At 43.6% G+C, this 20,014-nt stretch overlaps 1 protein-coding gene across 1 annotated transcript in view; it reads right to left on the bottom strand.

The window, feature by feature from the left end:
• LOC115083394 (regulating synaptic membrane exocytosis protein 2-like) overlaps window positions 1-20,014 on the bottom strand; it is a 329,531-nt gene that overhangs the window by 79,229 nt on the left and 230,288 nt on the right. The gene's annotated exons all lie outside the window — the stretch shown is intronic.

The raw sequence follows: 20,014 nt of genomic DNA, 5'->3' as shown, positions 1-20,014 counted from the left end.
TGAGGGAGAGGAAATTGTTCTGACTCATTGTTGTTGAGGTGAACTTTGTAGGATCTGTTGGATAGGTAAGATCGAAACCAGTTGAGGGTTGTTTCGCTTAGGCCAATCTCCATCAGTCGTGTCGTCAATATGTTATGATTTACAGTATCGAAGGCCGCAGAGATGTCCAGTAATATGAGAAGGTAGGATTGTCCGGCATCAAAGCCTCTTAAAGCTGTGTCTGTGAGAGATAGGAGGGTCTCGGTGCTGAGGGATTTTCTGAAGCCATGTTGGTTGGGGTAAAGGATGCTATGATTTTCAAGGTGTTCAGAGAGTTGGAGGTTGACGTGTTTCTCGATGATCTTGGAAATGAATGAGAGGTTTGAGATAGGTCTGTAGTTGGTGAGGTCGGAGGGGTCGAGATATGTTTTTTTAAGGGCTTCTGGGAAGATGCCTTGATCGAGTGAGGTATTTATGATGTCCGCAATGGGTTTGGCGATGGTGTCAGGAATGAGTTTGAGAGACTTGACTGGGATTGAGTCGATGGGGTGTGATGCAGGGTTGATTTTCTGGATGATCTTTTTTACTTCAGTTGAGGCGATGAGTTCAAAGTTGGACCAGGTGGCTGGTGTTTCGTTGATTGCGGTAGGCATGTCTTCTGTTGTGTGAAGGTTGGGATTTATGAGTTTGCTTTGTCAGAGAAGAATCGGACAAGATCTTCGCAGGTTTTTGTGGTACTGTCTGTTGATGGGGCAAATAGGGGAGGCTGCGTCAGTTTGGTGACGAAGTCGAAAATGGTTCTGGGGTTGTGCTGGTGTTGATGAATTTTCTTTCCAAAGAATTCACGTTTGGCTTTGTCGGTGTCGGACGTGGCGGGAGCCTCCAAGCACAGCAGCCATTTGAATAATGCCTTATTAATGTCCTTACCAAAAACGCAGTCTGGCAGATTATTCCCGGTGTGCCTGTATTTCTCTCCATCTCTAAATGGCCATTAATATTGGAAGTATTTATCTCCTTGTAATTTATAAGTGTCCAGTGTCCATCTATATATCTGAGCTTGATTTTCTATTTTACCTCTGTTCTTTCCTCTACCCTCCCATCCCTTAGTCATGTTAGATCAGTATCAGTGAGAAATTGCTGCAGACAATCATACTTCACATCAACTTCCAGCTAGGCTACCTCTGTGAAATCCCTTTAATCAGGTCACTGTTCTAGTCCATTCCATTTCCAAGAGATGGAAGAGGGAGAGGGGGCCAGGAATGTAGATCACCAAGGAGTGACTGATTAATCTCAGCTGGGAGCAAAAGCACATTATCCTGGATGTCTTATAGAACCAACGATTAGTGGGTTTCCTACTGCCGTATTAAAGGTAGATTTTATTTATTATTTTTATATACCAACATACAATCTCAATTGAGATATCACACCAGTTTACATTCAGGTACTATAGGTATTTCTCTATCCCCAGAGGACTTACAATCTAAGTTTTTGTACCTGAGGCAATGGAGGGTAAAGTGACTTGCCCAAAGTCACAAGGAGTGATAGCAAGACTTGAACCCTGGTCTCCTGATTCATAGTCCACTGCTCTAACCACTAGGCTAATTCCTCCTCCCTGCCTCCTGTGGCTGCCACTATACATGGTCCTTCAACGATTCAAGGGTAAGCCATGCTTTCATTTCCCTAGGGCATCCACCCTGCCGGGTGTCGACGCTTTCCGGTTGGGCACACTGGCGGTCTCCAGCTATAGTCAACCAACCAAGTTAATCAAGTTAATCAAGTTTTTAACGTTCTAACAAAAGTTATCTAAGTTAATCATATTAAGTTAATCAATCAGTCAGTCACACATATATCCACAATGCTTTGCAAGGAAGACTACTGAAGAGCTGCACTTCCTGCAGGGGTATATGTACTAGGGGCTGACGTCAGATTGAAATCTGATCCGTCTCCAACTGCTAACCGGAGTACACTAAGATTTAAGATAAGATTTTAGACAGCTTATGTTACATTTGATCATTGAAGGGATTTCCAAAGCATAGACCTTCTAAGCATGGAGATGGGTAGACTGGCTGCAGGTCATTAATGTGACCAGCTTTAAACCATTGCATCTCTGTTGTCATTGACACTGCATGTATGTTGTATTACAATTGAAGTCCATGTGACATAGAGTGAACTTTATATCTCTTATACTCTAACACTTTCTTCACAATGGGCCAGATTTTAAAAACTAGGCGTGGACGAAGATTTGTGCGTGCAGCCCGGCGCGCACAAATCTACACCCGATTTTATAACATGCACGCGCAGCCGCTCACATGTTATAAAATCCAGGGTCAGCACGCGCAAGGGGGTGCACAATTGTGCAACTTGCGCGCGCCGAGCAGCGCAGCCTTCCTCCATTCCCTCCGAGGCTGCCCCACCCCGTCCATGCCCCGCCCCCCCTTTTTCAAGCCCTGGGACATATGCGCATCCCAGGGCTTGCGCGCATCGCCGAGCCTATGCAAAATAGGCTCGGCGCATAACCCTTTTAAAATCCGCCCCAATCTGTACATTCTCGATGAGCACTGATAGGTGAAGGAGGATTGGGGATTGGGAATGCAATTTCACTGTGGTAAACTTAACTTTTAAGTTGCGTGCACCGGTGCCGGCCAGCCCTCGATTCCGGGCACAGCAGCAAATGGCTGCTGTGCCTGGAGGCTCCCGCCACGTCCCCCGCCCCCAGACCGCCCTGCCCCACCCCGCCCACACCCCGCCCCCCTTTTTAAGCCCCAGGACATATGCGCATCCCGGGGCTTGCGCGCATCGCCGAGCCTATGCAAAATAGGCTCGACACGTAACCCTTTTAAAATCCACCCCAATCTGTACATTCTCGATGAGCACTGGTAGGTGAAGGAGGATTGGGGATTGGGAATGCAGGTTCACTGTGGTAAAAAACAGAGAGCTGACAGAGAGAATAGGGTTCTTGCACTCCAACCCCTCCTCCTCTCTATTGATCCTGATCCTCCATCCCCAGCCCTCCCATAAATGCCACTGTGGTCATTGTTACCCTCCTCCCCTCCACCCAGTGGTGCTAAGGCTCCTATGTCTAATCCTCTAACCCTAGTAATACTGGAGTTCTTTCCAGTCACATACCTCTGTCTATCAACTTTTCTTCTCTCCCTCCTTTGCCAGTTAAGTACAGGTCTCCTCTTCAAATCACAATCATCAGGCTTACCTCTGCTTGTGGGGGGAGGGAGCAGGAGCAGACTGGTGTGCATGGTCCACTGTCATCTGTCTCCTTGGACGTAGGTGTGCTGCCTGGAATTCTAGTGCATAGCCTTGCCTTTGCCTTCTTTGGGGTAGAATGAAAGGAGCAACTCCACAGGCTGTGTGCATGCCTCTCTCTCTCCCCCACCATACCCAAATATGTCGGTACTCCTCTGTCATTCCCTCCAAACACTTCATTCACAGACTGCCATCCAACCTCATCCTCATATCTCATGGTCCCTCTGATCTCATCACCCATACCTCACTGCACCTTTGATAGCCTGATTTACCTTTTCTCACTCTCCCCTATACAACCCATTGCCTCTCAGATCCTTTCACTCACTCCACCCATACCCCAGATTCACTCTCGTGCTCTTTTCACCTTAACCACTGTGGTCACCAGCAGCAAAGGCTGGAGAGCCTGGAATGATCACCCACACACCCAGGACTGACTGAAGCTGTGGGGCAGACAGGAAATCACCTGCTCACAAGTTTGATACTAGGTTGAAATCAATCCCTTTGTTTGTCTGTTCTGTGCTCTGCAGTGTCTGCTTCACTATCATCCCTTCCCCTTCAGGTCCTAGTAAAATAGGATGAGAGAGGGGAGGAAAGGGGAAGAAAAGGGGAGACCTTAGAGAAGAACACCCCGGCTGCTCTGCCTCTAAAGCCTGAAAAGAGTTTTTGGAACTGCATACTGTCCATTCCTCCACAAAGGAAGCTCTGGCAGGTAATTAACAAAGGATAAACACACAAAAATGTAGCCAAAATAATTTATATGGAGGTAATATAAAAATAACTATTTACAATAAAAGAAAATATAAAATGGGATAAGGGTGGGACAAACTAGGAAGGAAAACGATTTACAACATCATAAAAAAGGCCTGGGAAGTAAGGAGGCCAGGGACAGCAGACTTAAGAATCTGCTCAGTATTGTGGCAGTCTCATAGCTATGAGTTGCACCGCCACACTGAAACACTGTAATGCCTCACTGAGCAGTCCACTATACCAAGCAGACTGCCAAGGGCTGCTTTCATTCTCCTCATCTCCAGATGATGAACCTGGTTCTACAGCACAGCAGCAGATGATGGTAGTGGAGGTTGAGGGGGGATCTAGGCCTCCCTTGGCCAGCAATGGCTGGCAAGTCTGTGACCCAGTATCCCTACTTCCCAGGTCCAAAAGGGAAGGAGGCCACTCATGGATGGGGAGAGGATACTGGGGCTCTTGTGGCCCAGATGCATTGGCTGGGGGTAGATGGGTTGGACCGCCACCATTGCTAGATCTCTTGATGGTGGGTGGTATGGGGGATGAGCATCCTGCTCTTCTCCAGCAGTGGCTGCTTTAACTGTGGGATCTGGGCTGGGTCATCACCACCAGGTTGCTCCTCCTCCTACTCCTCTGCATCGTCCTGCTCCTCCTCCTCCAGAGACAAGGTACTGTCCTCTGTGAAGAGAACAGCAATAGTGTGTCATGTTGTGTATTTCCATTCTGTTAGAGAGCATTTCTTTACTCGGAAAGGCATAAGGAAAAGGATGTGCTCATAACTATGGGGCTATCATGTCATTATATGTGGTAGCTCACCCATACAAATATCCTTAGCCATTCAAAATAATAATTTCAGTAAGATGTTGTTTGATGGAGCATTGTATATTCAATGGCCTCAGAGTTAGAGTCTGTGACAAGGTTTGAAGAAATGAGTTGTGGTCTACATAGCAAGGCATCTAGGGCCATGAGGCTGTACATAGTTGTGTAGGACAGGGCACATATAAGGGTATATTTTAAAAAGATGCGCGCGCTACCCGGTACATGCACGTGTACACCCCATTTTATAGCTTGCGCACGAACATGGCTCTGATGGCCAGATAAAGAACTTACCTCCAGCCCCATCCTGCCAAGTTCACAACTGATCCAACCACTTCCTCTTGCGAAAGTGTAGCCACCGGACCTTCCTCTTTAGGTCCTCATTCTATAGGGAGAAACAGGATGACAAAGTTGAGTGTGTACTGTAGATGTCACTGTAACTGCCATAATCACGTGTTACAATACATCCTACTGATGTCTGAAGTGAGTAACATGGCTCTTTGCATTCCATTAAACCGCCTCCATGAAGGGCCATCATACCCCAGGTCATTATTAAGATTGCTGTGCAGTGCAGCTAGTGGGAATAGCTGTTTCCGTAGAGGGGACAGCTTTGTGGAGTACCAAAAACCATGCAACAGGCCCTAATCTATACCTTCTATAAGGAAGTCCTAAGTTTACAGTCTTATAGGTAGCACCATGGAATGGTTTCCATTTCCCAGAAAAAGTAGCAACTCTTCATTACACCATTATTATAATAAATGTGACAATAGGTTTCTGTCCTTGCTTGTAAATCTTGCCTACTATTTATGCTACACTGTATGAGATTAGCAACAAATAAACATTCATATTATTAATAGAATGTACCACAGTTACAGTATCCATGCATACCTAATCACTCTAGCGCTAAATGTTGCCCACACATGCACTACCTTACCTATCCTTACCCCCTGAGCCCCCCTGGGCCCATCCATTCACTACCTTACCTACCCTCACCCCCTCTGAACCTCCCCCCCCCCCCCCCCCCAGGGTCCACTATGTTATTTACCCCTTCCACCCCTGAGCACCCTCAGTATCCACTCATGCACTTCCTTACCTACCCCCACCTCCTTGAGTGTCTATCCATGCACTTCTGTACCTATACCCACTACCCACATTATACTTACCCCATGTGGGTAGAAGGCTTCCACGTTAAAGACCCAGACCATTGTGCTCCAGGCCAGCTTGCTCCTCCTTAGGTTGTGGCGGACTCCCGGGATGGAAAAGAGCTCCCTCTCATACTCCATCAGGGATGCCAGATGGGCGATGTCCCTGGTGATGAAGTTTGGCTGTCTGGCTAGCGGCAGAATTTCTCTTTGTTCACACCCAAGAAGAACCAGAAGTGCCATATTGCAGAAGCATGCGCATGACCTCACATGTGCACTTTACACAAATGGCATATGCATATATACACACATGTGCGAGCACAATCAGCCAGGCCGACTTGCATGCATTTTGTAAAGTATGCACACATTTGCATGCACGATTCAAAATACATCTGATTGAGCATGCTCACCCATCTACATGTGTTCATCAGTGCGCTCGAGCATGTGTTAAAGTTATCTTCCCTATATAGTCCTAGCTCAACTCATGAAACCTTCCTGCTTACCTCTCGAGTTGGTAGACATGAAGGTTCTCACCTGGAAGTTACTGTTCCTTGTGGCCAACACTTCAGCATACACAGTGAGAAAATTACAAGCCCTTGTCTAATATCTGCCATACCTTCATTTTTTTTACAACGGAGTTGCTCTTTGCACTCATCCTAAGTTTCTTCCAAAAGTGGTAGATGCCTTCTACATCAATCAAGTAATCATGCTGCCTATATTCTTTCCAAAACTGCATGCACACAAAGGAGACTGTGCTCTTTATTCCTTGGACTATAAGAGAGCACTAGCATATTACTTGCAGAGGATTCAACTTTATCATCAAGCTTCTCAGCTGTCCATGTCCTTCAATTCAACAGGCTGGAAAGCGCAATAGCCAAATTAACCCTTTCTAACTGGCTTACAGTCTATATAGCACATTGCTACGCCCTGGCTGGATGGTGACTTCAGTGACTCATCTGAGAGCCACTTTAATTGAGGACTTCTGCAAAACTGCTACTTGGTCATCAATTCACACCTTCATGTCCCACTACTGGCTGGACAGTATGTCCTGCAGAGGCAATATCTTTGGACAAGCAGTTCTAAATAGACTGTTTACCCTTTAGTATGCTCTCCACTGGGTAGAGTCCTGGCTGTCTGTAAATTAGTTGGTTCTGGCTGATTTAAAATCTTGCTTGTCAACAGAAAAAATAAGTTGCTTAACTGTAGAGGGGCTTCTCACGCATACCAATTAGTACCCCCTCCTATCAGTTCAGAGACATCAGGGATTTTCTTCTTTTATGGAGGAGATAAGTGCCAAAGTTTGTCTGCTTTACTGCACCTGATATACTCACCTGTAGTTATGGATACTGATAACCACTAGGTGATAGTACAAAGAAGATATTTATAAACATATTAAAATAAAAATATTAAAAATATGGGAGTAGTGGAGTGGAGCAGTATGATGATTAGCTAAAGGTCACCTACAAGATTATAGGTGATTCCTTTCTGCATTTAAGCAATGTGTAATATGAATACTCCGCCGCTCCTTTTCTCCTCTCCTGAATTTGAGTAAAGCTTACCATTACATGGGATTATAGTCTTCACTCTTGAATTTGCATAAGGTTTTCCACCATATGGGATTATAAAGTCAAATAAAGTAATTTTTATTAGTAACTACACACTACAGTGTATACTATAGTAATGAATATTTGTAAAACAAAAAAATCCATTCTATTTTCATTTCAGTTTAAAATATTTTCACAGCCCTAATGGCATCTTAAGCACAAACTAAGGTGTTTGTGTGTGTGTGTGCACTGAAGCATGATAAGGCTGATACCGTATATATACACACACATAATGTGTCTATAATAAGGGATTGTTAAATACCATTAAATAGCAATATCCCTTTTTAGAACACAGAAAGCACATACTTAGAGTAATATGGTCCTGTTCATTCAGGATTTCTGTCATGGCATGAAATGGGAGGAAAACAAAACTAAGAAGGGCCTACAATAATTATTAGCTTTACATATTACTTATTACAGTTCAATCATCCAGTATTTATATAAGAAGTTACTTGGTAATTTTAAACATAATTATGGTAACAAAGATAATGTATCATACAATTTTTAGATTCCATGATAAATCACTAGTTTGGAAGCAGAGATAAGTATCTATTACAGTTACCTTGCGATTATGTGGTTTTTATGTAATTATATTGAGAACAGTTACAAGCTAAATGTAGTGCTTGCAAATGCTTATTTATGCTTTGTAAAATAAAACAGTAGTGATTTTCTTTTCACCATCTTTTTATATAGAAAGAGATTTATATACATAGATATATATTTATACACACACACATATTTTCCATTCATATCTTGAACATATTCTAAACATAAGAACCCCCAAATCTGCCACTTGTCAGCAGTGATTACCTCTGGTTGGTATGGCAATTGTGACTCAACAGGTCACTTTGCTAGCAGTTGAAACAGAGGTCTCAATAGTCCCTGCCCTGTGTTACGCCCGTCAGTCACTCTACTTCTCTAATAAAGTTTCAAGGACTCTCAAGCTAGTAGTGATGTCAGCTCCCTACGCTGACAATCCGTTACTCCACCACCAGGGGTCACTCTGTCTAGCTTCCTCTGCCTCTCATCTCTCTCTATAGCACCTGTTGCTCTACGCACCTCACAGCTGAGACCTTGCCTCCCGACGGTGAGGCTCATGGGGCTCCTCCCCGTGGGCGGAACCATCTCTCACCTCAGCCCAGGGCCCACATATCCACTAATCCTAACAGATTGCCAAGTCCATGGACCCGGCACAGGTCTCGGCGCTCCAGGCCATCCCTGGCTTGGCCCAGTGAATTACAGAACAACAAAAGATTCTGGAGACTTTGGCTAATGCCATCAACCAATTGAAAAATCGACTGGATTCCACCTCGACGCCTGCCTGTTGCTTCCGTCGGTCTCAGACGGCTTCGACCCTTGTGCCTCACCTTTTTCTCTGCTCTCCCCGCTAGCTTTGGAAAGATGGCTACCGCCGCGTCTGCTAGCCGCGTTCACCGGCGTCCCTGGAATGGCTATGGCAAAGCCTCATGCCATGTTTCTCCTAAGGGCCTCCTAGGGTACGTGTGTACACGCCACCCCCGTCTTTATCCATGTCATGGCAGGAACCTTGGGGGCATCCCCCTCGAGTGACGTCACGCCATCCGGGTATTTAGCCTGTGCTTGTTTGCTAGCTCATTGAGTTAGCAAGGATTGGACTTGTCCAGTCTAAGCTACTCTGCCACTTCCGTGCTGCCGCTGGAAGCTCTCTCTGCCCTTCGGGGTATTCTCTAACTTGGGTACCCGCTCCTCGGGACCCTTTGCTTTCTTTCAGGTGTATTACTGGGATCAGGTACTCGCTCTTCGAAGGCCTTCTCTCCCTGCCTCGGTGCCAGTAACCATCTACTTCTGCCTGGTGGAATCGTCAACCTTCAGCTACCATCTAGTGAGTAATCTATTTCTCAGTCTGTCTCATCTACAGCTCTGCTGTGCTGGGAACCTACACCTGGATCTCCCTATACCATCTCGATGAGACGGGTCCCCTCTGCCTAGGGTCCCTGGACTTCTACCTCTGGATCACCTCACTATTGCCACCTCTGGTGGTATACATCAGCTGTACAATAAAAAACAAAACTCTGTGTTTGCGCGTCTCGACTCTAGCCCAGTACTGAGGCTCCCCACGGGGAGGAGCCCCGTGGGCGTGGTCATCCCCCACAGTACCCAAGAATCCACTCAAACACCTCAAAACCCTAACACTGCCAAGCCTAGTCCTGCTTCACATGCTCATCATTCCGGCCTACAGTGTCTCTGCTGGCACCTCCTCGTTTCGCACTTGACCCCTTATTGTGTAGGGGCTTCTTGAACCAGTGCAACATGCACTTTTCCTTATAACCTGCATATTTTCCTGATGTAGTTTCCAAGACAACATACATCCTATCCCTCCTGGATGGAAAAGTGTTGGCCTGGGCATCACCCCTTTGGGAACAAATGGATCCGATCCTTCAGGACCTCCCGGGCTTCCTCGCTCTTTTTCGGTCCATATTCGACGACCCAGGTCAAAAGGTCATCTCCGGATCTACACTCCTGCATCTACAACAAGGTTCCAGATCTCTGACCAATTATGTCATCGAGTTTAGGACTCTCTCCTCTGAATTGCACTGGGACCAGGGCTGCCTGCGAGCTATATTCCTCGAAGGTCTGAGCCTGCGTATCAAGGATGAACTAGCAGCACGAGAACTCCCTGAGGCATTGGATTCTCTTATTGACCTAGCCAGTCGAATCAACCGCCGTCTTCGAGAGCGTTTGCACGAGACCAGAGGATCCAAGAAGATGGCTTCAGGGGTTCCACGCAGCCGTCCAACGTCATCTGCTCAGCCCGCTACTACACAAGGCACCGAGGAAGAAGAACCGATGCAAATGGGCCACAGTTATCTATCCTCAAAGGAGAAGTGTAGACGTCAAAGGACTGGTCTCTGCGTGTGTTATGGTCAACCGGGCCATGCGGTACCTTCCTGTCCACTCTGTCCAGGAAACTCCCAGGCCTAGGTTCTGTTGGAGGACTTCTCCTAGGCCTGACTTCACCCTCTCCTCCATTAACTCTGCCTGTCTCCATTTACTCAGATGCTCAGGAATTTCACACCCTGGCATTGGTGGACTCCGGAGCCGGTGGAAATTTTATAGGCAACTTGTGGAAAACTTTTGGATTCCCAACACCACTATTGCTCTCCTCCATTCATGGTGAGCCACTACCAGGTGAAGTTACTTTCTCCACAGTTCCCATTCGACTCTGCACTGGATCTTTGCACACGGAGACCATTTCCTTTCTAGTACTGGACAAAGCTATACACCCTGTGGTCCTGGGATTACTGTGGTTAAAACTACACACTCCACAATTTGATTGGAGCAGCCTACAACTGTCCCAATGGGGCAACTCCTGCCATAAGAGATGTTTGGAGGTTGTGTCCCCAATGCCTTGCTTGGTTATTGCAACGTCCCTTCCGGGTCTCCCACTACAGTACTCCTCTTTCATGCATGTGTTTTCCAAAAAGGCTGTGAACACTCTACCTCCTCAGCGATCATTTGATTGTGCTATAAACTTATTGCCTAACACTAAGCCTCCCCGCGGAAGGGTTTGCCCACTTTCGCTAACAGAGATAAAGGACCGGAAGCGCGCGCCAGTAGGCGCGCGAATCTCAAATCCTTCCATTAACTGAGTGAAGGTTAATTTAACCGTGGTTTAACAGGATTGGTAAGTAAAGTTTTCAGAAATTTTTGGGCTTATCAAAGTTTGGTGAAAGGTGAAATTCAGGGATATATTCTTTAGAGTTTGTGTGTGTCTCAGGTAAAAGCAAGCCAGAGATAGTTAATTCTAGTGTCTGTCTTTCCCACCCACTCAACCCTTCATTTTTAGGCACAAGACACTTTCTCATTAAAAATCAATCAGGATCTTATCTAAAACATAATATTGTACCAGCCCTTATTGAAAGTTTAATCATCCCCTTGTAGGACAATAGCTGATTAATTACTAAATTCGCCTATAAATTTAAAGTACTCTCATTCCAACTCCCTTAGTATCCTAAACTTAACTAGGAACTCAATAAAACTAAGATGAAGGCAGCAGTCCAGCAGCAAGAGGGGGGCTTTCCAGTCTTTTGCATTGAGTGTCACATGTATGATTTTTTTCCTGCCGGTGAGAGATTGTATGTATGCACTCGGTGCAAAGAGCTCCTGGCTCTCAGGGAACAAGTCCGATCTCTGGAGGCTAGAGTAGCAGACTTGGAGGAGCTGAGGGAGACAGAGAGGTACATTGACGAGACCTTCAGGGACATAGTAGCCAAGTCCCAAATCCATTCTGGCAGCCCCAGTGCTGCCTTGGATCAGAAAGGTCTCCCAATAGAGAACATCACCCTGGTGTAGCAGGAAGTGATCCTGTAGCAAGGACCTACTCTCCAGGTGATGTATTGTCCTCTCGCACTGAGGACAAATCTCCCAGAGCTACTGCCCAGGAGGAAAGGGTTAGGCCGGCCATCATAGTTGGTGATTCGAATATTAGAAATGTAGATAGCAGGGTGGCTGGTGGATGTGAAGACCGCCTGGTAACTTGCCTGCCTGGTGCGAAGGTGGCAGACCTCACGCGTCACCTAGATAGTATTATAGACAGTGCTGGGGAGGAGCCGGTTGTCGTGGTACATGTGGGCACCAACGACACAGGAAAATGTGGGAGAGAGGTTCTGGAAGCTAAATTTAGGATTTTAAGTAGGAAGCTGAAATCCATAACCTCCAGGGTGGCATTCCCTGAAATGCTTCCTGTTCCACGTGCAGGTCCCCACAGGCAGGCAGAGCTCCAGAGTTTCAATGCGTGGATGAGACGATGGTGCAGGGAAGAGGGATTCAGTTTTGTAAGGATCTGGGGAAACTTTTGGGGAAAGGGGAGACTTTTCCGAAAGGATGGGCTCCACCTTAACCAGAGTGGAACCAAGCTGCTGGCATTAACTTTCAAAAAGGAGATAGAGCAGCTTTTAAACTAGAACAAGGGGGAAAGCCGACAGTCACTCAGCAGTGCATGGTTCGGAGAAATGTATCCTTGAAGGATACTAATGAAACAGGAGAGTTAGGGCATCCCAACAGAGAGGTTCCATTAAATGCAAACATAGTTCATATACCTATATGTAAAAAATCACCAAAGCTAATGATTTCCGAATTATCCCAAACAACTGAAAAGCAGGTTGTTAAAACAAGCAAAAAAAACACTTTGAAATGTCTGTATGCCAATGCCAGAAGTCTAAGTAGTAAGATGGGAGAATTAGAGTGTATAGCAGCAAATGATGAGATTGACATAATTGGCATCACAGAGACTTGGTGGAAGGAGGATAACCAATGGGACAGTGCTATATCAGGGTACAAATTATATCGCAATGATAGGGAGGATCAACTTGGTGGGGGTGTGGCACTTTATGTCCGGGAGGGTATAGAGTCCAACAGGATAAAGATCATACAAGAGACTAAATGCTCAGTAGAATCTATATGGGTAGAAATCCCATATGTGTTGGGTAAGAGTATAGTGATAGGAGTATACTACCGTCCACCTGGACAAAATATTCAGACAGATGATGAAATGCTAAGAGAAATCAGGGAAGCAAACCAATTTGGCAGTGCAATAATAATGGGAGATTTCAATTACCCCAATATTGACTGGGTAAATGTAACATCAGGACTTGCTAGAGACATAAAGTTCCTGGATGTAATAAATGATTGCTTCATGGAGCATTTGGTTCAGGAACCAACAAGAGAGGGAGCTATTTTAGATTTAATTCTTAGTGGAATACAAGATTTGGTGAGAGAAGTAACGGTGGTGCGACCACTAGGCAACAGTGATCATAACATGATCAAATTTAAACTAATAACTGGAAGGGGGACAATAAGTAAATCTGCAGCTCTAACACTAAATTTTAGAAAGGGAAACTTTGATAAAATGAGAAAAATAGAAAAAAACTGAAAGGTGCAGCTGCAAAGGTTAAAAATGTTCAACAGGCATGGGCATTGTTTAAAATACAATCCTAGAGGCGCAGTCCATATGTATTCCACGCATTAAGAAAGGTGGAAGGAAGGCAAAACGATTACTGTCATGGTTAAAAGGTGAGGTGAAAGAGGCTATTTTAGCCAAAAAAAAACATCCTTCAAAAATTGGAAGAAGGATCCATCTGAAGAAAATAGGATAAAGCATAAGCATTGTCAAGCTAAGTGTAAAACATTGATAAGACAGGCGAAGAGAGAATTTGAAATGAAATTGGCCATAGAGGCAAAAACTCATAATAAAAACTTTTAAAAATATATCCAAAGCAAGAAACCTGTGAGGGAGTCGGTTGGACCATTAGATGACAGAGGGGTTAAAGGAGCTCTTAGGGAAGATAAGGCCATTGCAGAAAGACTAAATGAATTCTTTGCCTCCGTGTTTACTAATGAGGATGTTGGGGAGATACCAGTCCCGGAGATGGTTTTCAGGGGTGATGAGTCAGACGAACTGAATGAAATCACTGTGAACCTGGAAGATGTAGTAGGCCAGATTGACAAACTAAAGAGTAGCAAGTCACCTGGACCGGATGGTATGCATCCTAGGGTTCTGAAGGAACTCAAAAATGAAATTTCTGATCTTTTAGTTAAAATTTGTAACCTATCATTAAAATCATCCATTGTACCTGAAGACTGGAGGGTGGCCAATGTAACCCCAATATTTAAAAAAGGCACAAGGGGCGATCCGGGTAACTATAGACCAGTGAGCCTGACGTCAGTGCCGGGAAAAATAGTGGAAACTATTCTCAAGAACAAAATTGTAAAGCATATAGAAAGTCTTGCCTAACAAATCTGCTTCATTTTTTTGAAGGGGTTAATAAACATGTGGATAAAGGGGAACCGGTAGATGTAGTGTATTTGGATTTTCATAAGGCGTTTGACAAAGTCCCTCATGAGAGGCTTCTATGAAAACTAAAAAGTCATGGGATAGGAAGCGATGTCCTTTCGTGGATTACAAGCTGGTTAAAAGACAGGAAACAGAGAGTAGGATTAAATGATCAATTTTCTCAGTGGAAAAGGGTAAACAGTGGAGTGCCTCAGGGATCTGTACTTGGACCGGTGCTTTTCAATATATATATATATAAATGATCTGGAAAGGAATACGACGAGTGAGGTTATCAAATTTGCAGATGATACAAAATTATTCAGAGTAGTTAAATCACAAGCAGACTGTGATACTTTGCAGGAGGACCTTGCAAGACTTGAAGATTGGGCATCCAAATGGCAGATGAAATTTAATGTGGACAAGTGCAAGGTGTTGCATATAGGGAAAAATAACCGTTGCTGTAGTTATACGATGTTAGGTTCAATATTAGAAGCTACCCCCCAGGAAAAAGATCTAGGCATCATAGTGGATAATACTTTAAAATCGTCAGCTCAGTGTGCTGCAGCAGTCAAAAAAGCAAATAGAATGTTAGGAATTATTAGGAAGGGAATGGTTATTAGAACGGAAAATGTCATAATGCCTCTATATCGCTCCATGGTGAGACCACACCTTGAATACTGTGTACAATTCTGGTCGCCGCATCTCAAAAAAGATATAGTTGCGATAGAGAAGGTACAGAGAAGGGCAACCAAAATGATAAAGGGGAATGGAACAGCTTCCCTATGAGGAAAGGCTGAAGAGGTTAGGGCTGTTCAGCTTGGAGAAGAGACGGCTGAGGGGGGATATGATAGAGGTCTTTAAGATCATGAGAGGTCTTGAACGAGTAGATGTGACTCGGTTATTTTCACTTTCGAATAATAGAAGGACTAGGGGGCATTCCATGAAGTTATCAAGTAGCACATTTAAGACTAATTGGAGAAAATTCTTTTTCACTCAACACACAATAAAGCTCTGGAATTTGTTGCCAGAGGATGTGGTTAGTGCAGTTAGTGTAGCTGGGTTCAAAAAAGGTTTGGATAAGTTCTTGGAGGAGAAGTCCATTAATGGCTATTAATCAAGTTTACTTAGGGAATAGCCACTGCTATTAATTGCATCAGTAGCATGGGATCTTCTTAGTGTTTGGGTAATTGCCAGGTTCTTGTGGCCTGGTTTTGGCCTCTGTTGGAAACAGGATGCTGGGCTTGATGGACCCTTGGTCTGACCCAGCATGGCAATTTCTTATGTTCTTAGGACATCTTAGACGTGGGGAAGTGCGGAAAGCGTTGGGAATACCTGATCTCTTGGGAAGGATTTGGTCCTGAGGAAAACAGCTGGGAACCTGCAGTCAATATCCTTAACAAAAACCTGATCCAGCAGTTCAATGCTTCTCACCCAAAGAAGCCCGTGAGATGAAAGAGGCAATAAAGATCAAAAGGGTATCTTTCAAAATGTAAAGCAGTCCCAAATGAGGAAAATAGGAAACAGCATAAGTACTGGCAAATTAGATATAAAAAAGTAATTACACATGCTAAGAGAGAATTTGAAAAGACGCTTGCTGTAGAGGTAAAAACAAGTAATATATCTTTTTCAAGTATATTCAAAGCAGAAAGCTTGTGAAAGATTGATTTGGGCTGCTAGATGACCAAGATGTAAAAGGGGTGGTCAGGGAAGACAACAAAATAGCAGAAAAACTAAATTAATTATTTTCCTCTGTCTGTACTGAGAATGTTGGAGTCATACCCACACCTACAAATGTTTTGTAATGGTGATAACTGAGTGACTAAATGAAATTGCTGTGAAATAAGAGGATGGCCAACTTCAGTCCTTGAGAGCCACAAACAGGCCAGGTTTTCAGGATATCTACAATGAACATGGATGAAACAGATCTGTAAACAATGGAGGCAGTGCACACAAATCTATCTCATGCATATGGTGGATATCCAGAAAACCAGGCCTGTTTGTGACTCTCAAGGACCGGAATTGGCCACCCCTAATGTAATAACTAAGATTGATTAATTAAAGACTAACAAATCATCAGATGGATGTCACTCCAAAGTTCTGAAAGAACTCAGACATGAAATTGCAGACATGTTTCCGGAGCTTTAAAACAGCCACAGTACCTAAAGAAAGGAAGGTGGCCAATGTGGCTCCAGGGGTAATCCAGAAAAGTGCAGACAAAATGATAGAAGCTATTCTTAAAAACAAAATTATTGACCGTAAAGACAGACATGGTTTAATAGGGGAGAATTAACATGACTTTTGCAAGGGGAAGTCTTGCTTTAACAATTTACTAGATTTTTTTGAAGGTGTAAATAAACATAACGATTAGATGAGCCAGCTGATAAAGTGTATTTGGATATTCAGAAGGAATTTGACAACGTTCATCATGAAAGACACCTCAGGTAATTGGGAAGCCAAGGGATAGGAGATAGTGTCCTATTATGGACTTATAACTAGATGAAAGACAGGAAACAATGGGTAGGACTAAATGGTCATTTTTCCAAATAGAGAAAGGTTATTAATGGAGTGCACCAGGGGACTGTACTGGGACCTGTGCTATATAGCATATTCATGAATGATCTGGGGAAAGGAACAATGAGTGAGGTGACCAAATTTGCAGTGTGGCAAAATTCAGTGTTCAAGAACTTCTTTTACACTTCTACAAAACAGTTAATGTTGCATCTCAAATTATGACAATTTTGTATACTAAAATTCCAAAGTGCTAGATTCATTAAGCAAGCAAGGGCTTAAAACAAATTACAATTGCTTACAACTTCTCATTTACAAAAGCCACCTGCTACAGAACTCAGCAGAATTCATAGTAAATGATCTCAGTGTTTATAAAATACCTAACACAAGAGAAGTAAATTGCAATGTATGAGTAGTAATGGATGGAAAAGAACAAATAAATGCATGTTTTATTGTTTTGCTAAACTACTTCAGAAATTTTGTAAGAAAAATTAGCAAACTGGCAATGCAATTGTTTAAAATCTAAATTTCCCTGATTGACTAGCAGGCTCATAGTACTTAACTGTAAAGGCTGTATAATGGCTTGCAAAATAGTAGCAAGGGTCATAAAAGAGAAAATTTGACTTTTACATTTCAAGGTTTACTGTATACTCTGATTCTATCATATTTTAGTAGACTAAGCATATTCATAAGTTATTTCATTTTGCCATGTTACAGAATAGCATACAAGGTATGGAGATGAAGAGCACATGATCTTGCAGCATAGGTATTTAAGAAGAATTATACATAAATAAAAAGAAAAAAATGAGATTTTCAGACTCTGACTAGGAACAGAAGTGTGGTATGCAGTAGTCATATAAGCTTTAGTACTGATGTTACCATATATCAAAACTGATTTTTTTTAATGATTTATCCCATAGGCATCAAAAGGGAGCAACCCCTTGTTAAATCAGACATGTGTAAGAAATAAGAAACACCATAATAGCAAAATAAGTTGCATCCTTCCATTAGGGCAGAACTGTAATTGCCATTTTGTTATTTCTGTTCTCTATTTGAACTTATTTTCTTTACTAATATCAACATAGACTTGTCAACATAGATATAAACTGCAATGCCAATAAAGATTCTTGAACCTAATTAAACTGTAAGAACCATTTACGAGTTACCCCTTCCCACTTAATGCAAATTTCTAGTACCTGCATTGGCTGAGGAGAAAACTGCTTTCTGCATGTTGCCACACCTTTCATTGAACCAACAAAAAAATAACCAAAGATAATGTTACAATTGAACTGCTGCCATGAACCGCAACTCACCCTTGCGGGCAGTTGGCCACTCTTCTTTCCTGTGCGGCAGGACGCTACCAACTCTTCCCCCAGCGGAAGACCGCCGGGCGCCACGCAGCAGGATGCCACCAGCTCCAGCTACCCACACCTCCCTTAGGCACACACGGATCTGACCTCAGTTATTTAAAGGGACCACAGTGGAAAAGCCTCCACAGCCCCTACTGATGACATCACCAACATTGCCCTATATAAGGGTAGCTTCCCTAATACACCCTGCCTCAGCAACGGGTCCAGCTATATTTGTAGTGTGTGTTGCTTCCTGCCTTTGTCTGTCCAGCCTGTTCCTGCTTTGTCTGCCCTGCATGCTCCTGCTTTGCCTGCCCAGCCTGCCTCAGCTTTATCCATGCCTCATCCTCTCCCTCATAGATACCTGGTTTTGACCATTGCCTGGAATCTCAAGACACTTGATCGCTGCCTGCCTATGAGCCTGGCTTGGCCTTGGACCATATCCCTAGTAATCAACAAAGACCTTTGCCTAAGTGCTGTTGGCCCCGTCACCCAAAGGCTCAACCTGTGGGGACATGAGCTAGTAAAGATGAAGCTCCAGACCAGTCTCTGCTTCGCCTGGGTCCACCTGCTGGTGGTGAGAACCTGCAGAGCTCCTCCCTGCAGACAGAGCCAATCTCACCCCAGCCCAAAGGTCCACAGATACAACATTAGTTTTTGACACCTCATAGGACCCACTTTCAGAGTGCCACACAAAACACAAATATTAGTTAACATCTTGCCTAACTTAACAGAATACAGATAAAGACTGCAAAGCTCACCTAGTCAGCCCATTATCTTGGAAAAAATGTCTCACTCTGATTAAATCAATGTTTTTGAAAATGAATTCTGTATATTCTGTATTTGAAAAACTATTGAATGATTTCTTTCTGTCAAACACTGGTGTGCAGGGACTCTATGTCAATTTACTGAATCTGAATTTCCTTTTAAGTCTGAGCATGATTCATCCAAAATCACGACTTAAATTTCCAGCAGAAAATTATTTGCCAACTTCAAGTCATATCCTATATTATTAAAAACACATAAATCCCCTTCATGTGCCTCTTCAGAACAGCCCATGCTCTTACTAGCATGATGCATCATCATCCTCATTTCACTATGGATGAGTCTCATTATCTCCTATAGGATATGCAGAGTCTTCTTTATGATGTCACCAACATCTGGAATCAGGCAAAGGAAACATACCAGGCATGTTGAAAATGATGTCAGAGAAAAGTTTGGGCATGAAGCTAAAAATGTTTTCCAGTGCTTCAATTGCTTTATTTATTTGAATACCTTCAAAAGCACTGACATACCAATTCCATACATAGGACTGAAAGAAGAAAAAATGATAATTATAACATATAAATCTTTACTATGTGATGAAAAATGATTTGCATATTTAACTTGAAGTTACAGACTGTTATACATACCTTTGAGAAGACTCAAATGGGGAGGGTAATTTTATAACAGCCTGCAAAGGGCTAAAGTCTGCGGGGACTTTCTACCCACAGACTTTAGCCTGAATTTTCAAAGCAGACTTACACGCATAAGTCCACTAGCATATGTGCTTGATGCAGATGTAACTATGCTTATAGGTTTACATACATACTTATGAAAACTGAAAGTATATATTTAAGTCCTTTCCTCAACCTAACTCCGTACCCTGGAATGCCTCTTTCTACTTCAGGCAAAGTAAGCACGAAATCGGGTTTTGTGAGTAGTTTTACCCACAGAACCCACGTGTTGATCTTCAATGCACAATTTACATGCAGAAAACAGATATTTATGTGCATAAAGTACTTTTAAAATTCAGAAATGGCC

The sequence above is a fragment of the Rhinatrema bivittatum genome, chromosome 2 (assembly GCF_901001135.1).
Source record: "Rhinatrema bivittatum chromosome 2, aRhiBiv1.1, whole genome shotgun sequence".
Lineage (NCBI taxonomy): Eukaryota > Metazoa > Chordata > Amphibia > Gymnophiona > Rhinatrematidae > Rhinatrema > Rhinatrema bivittatum.
This window is presented reverse-complemented; position numbering and strand designations above follow the sequence as displayed.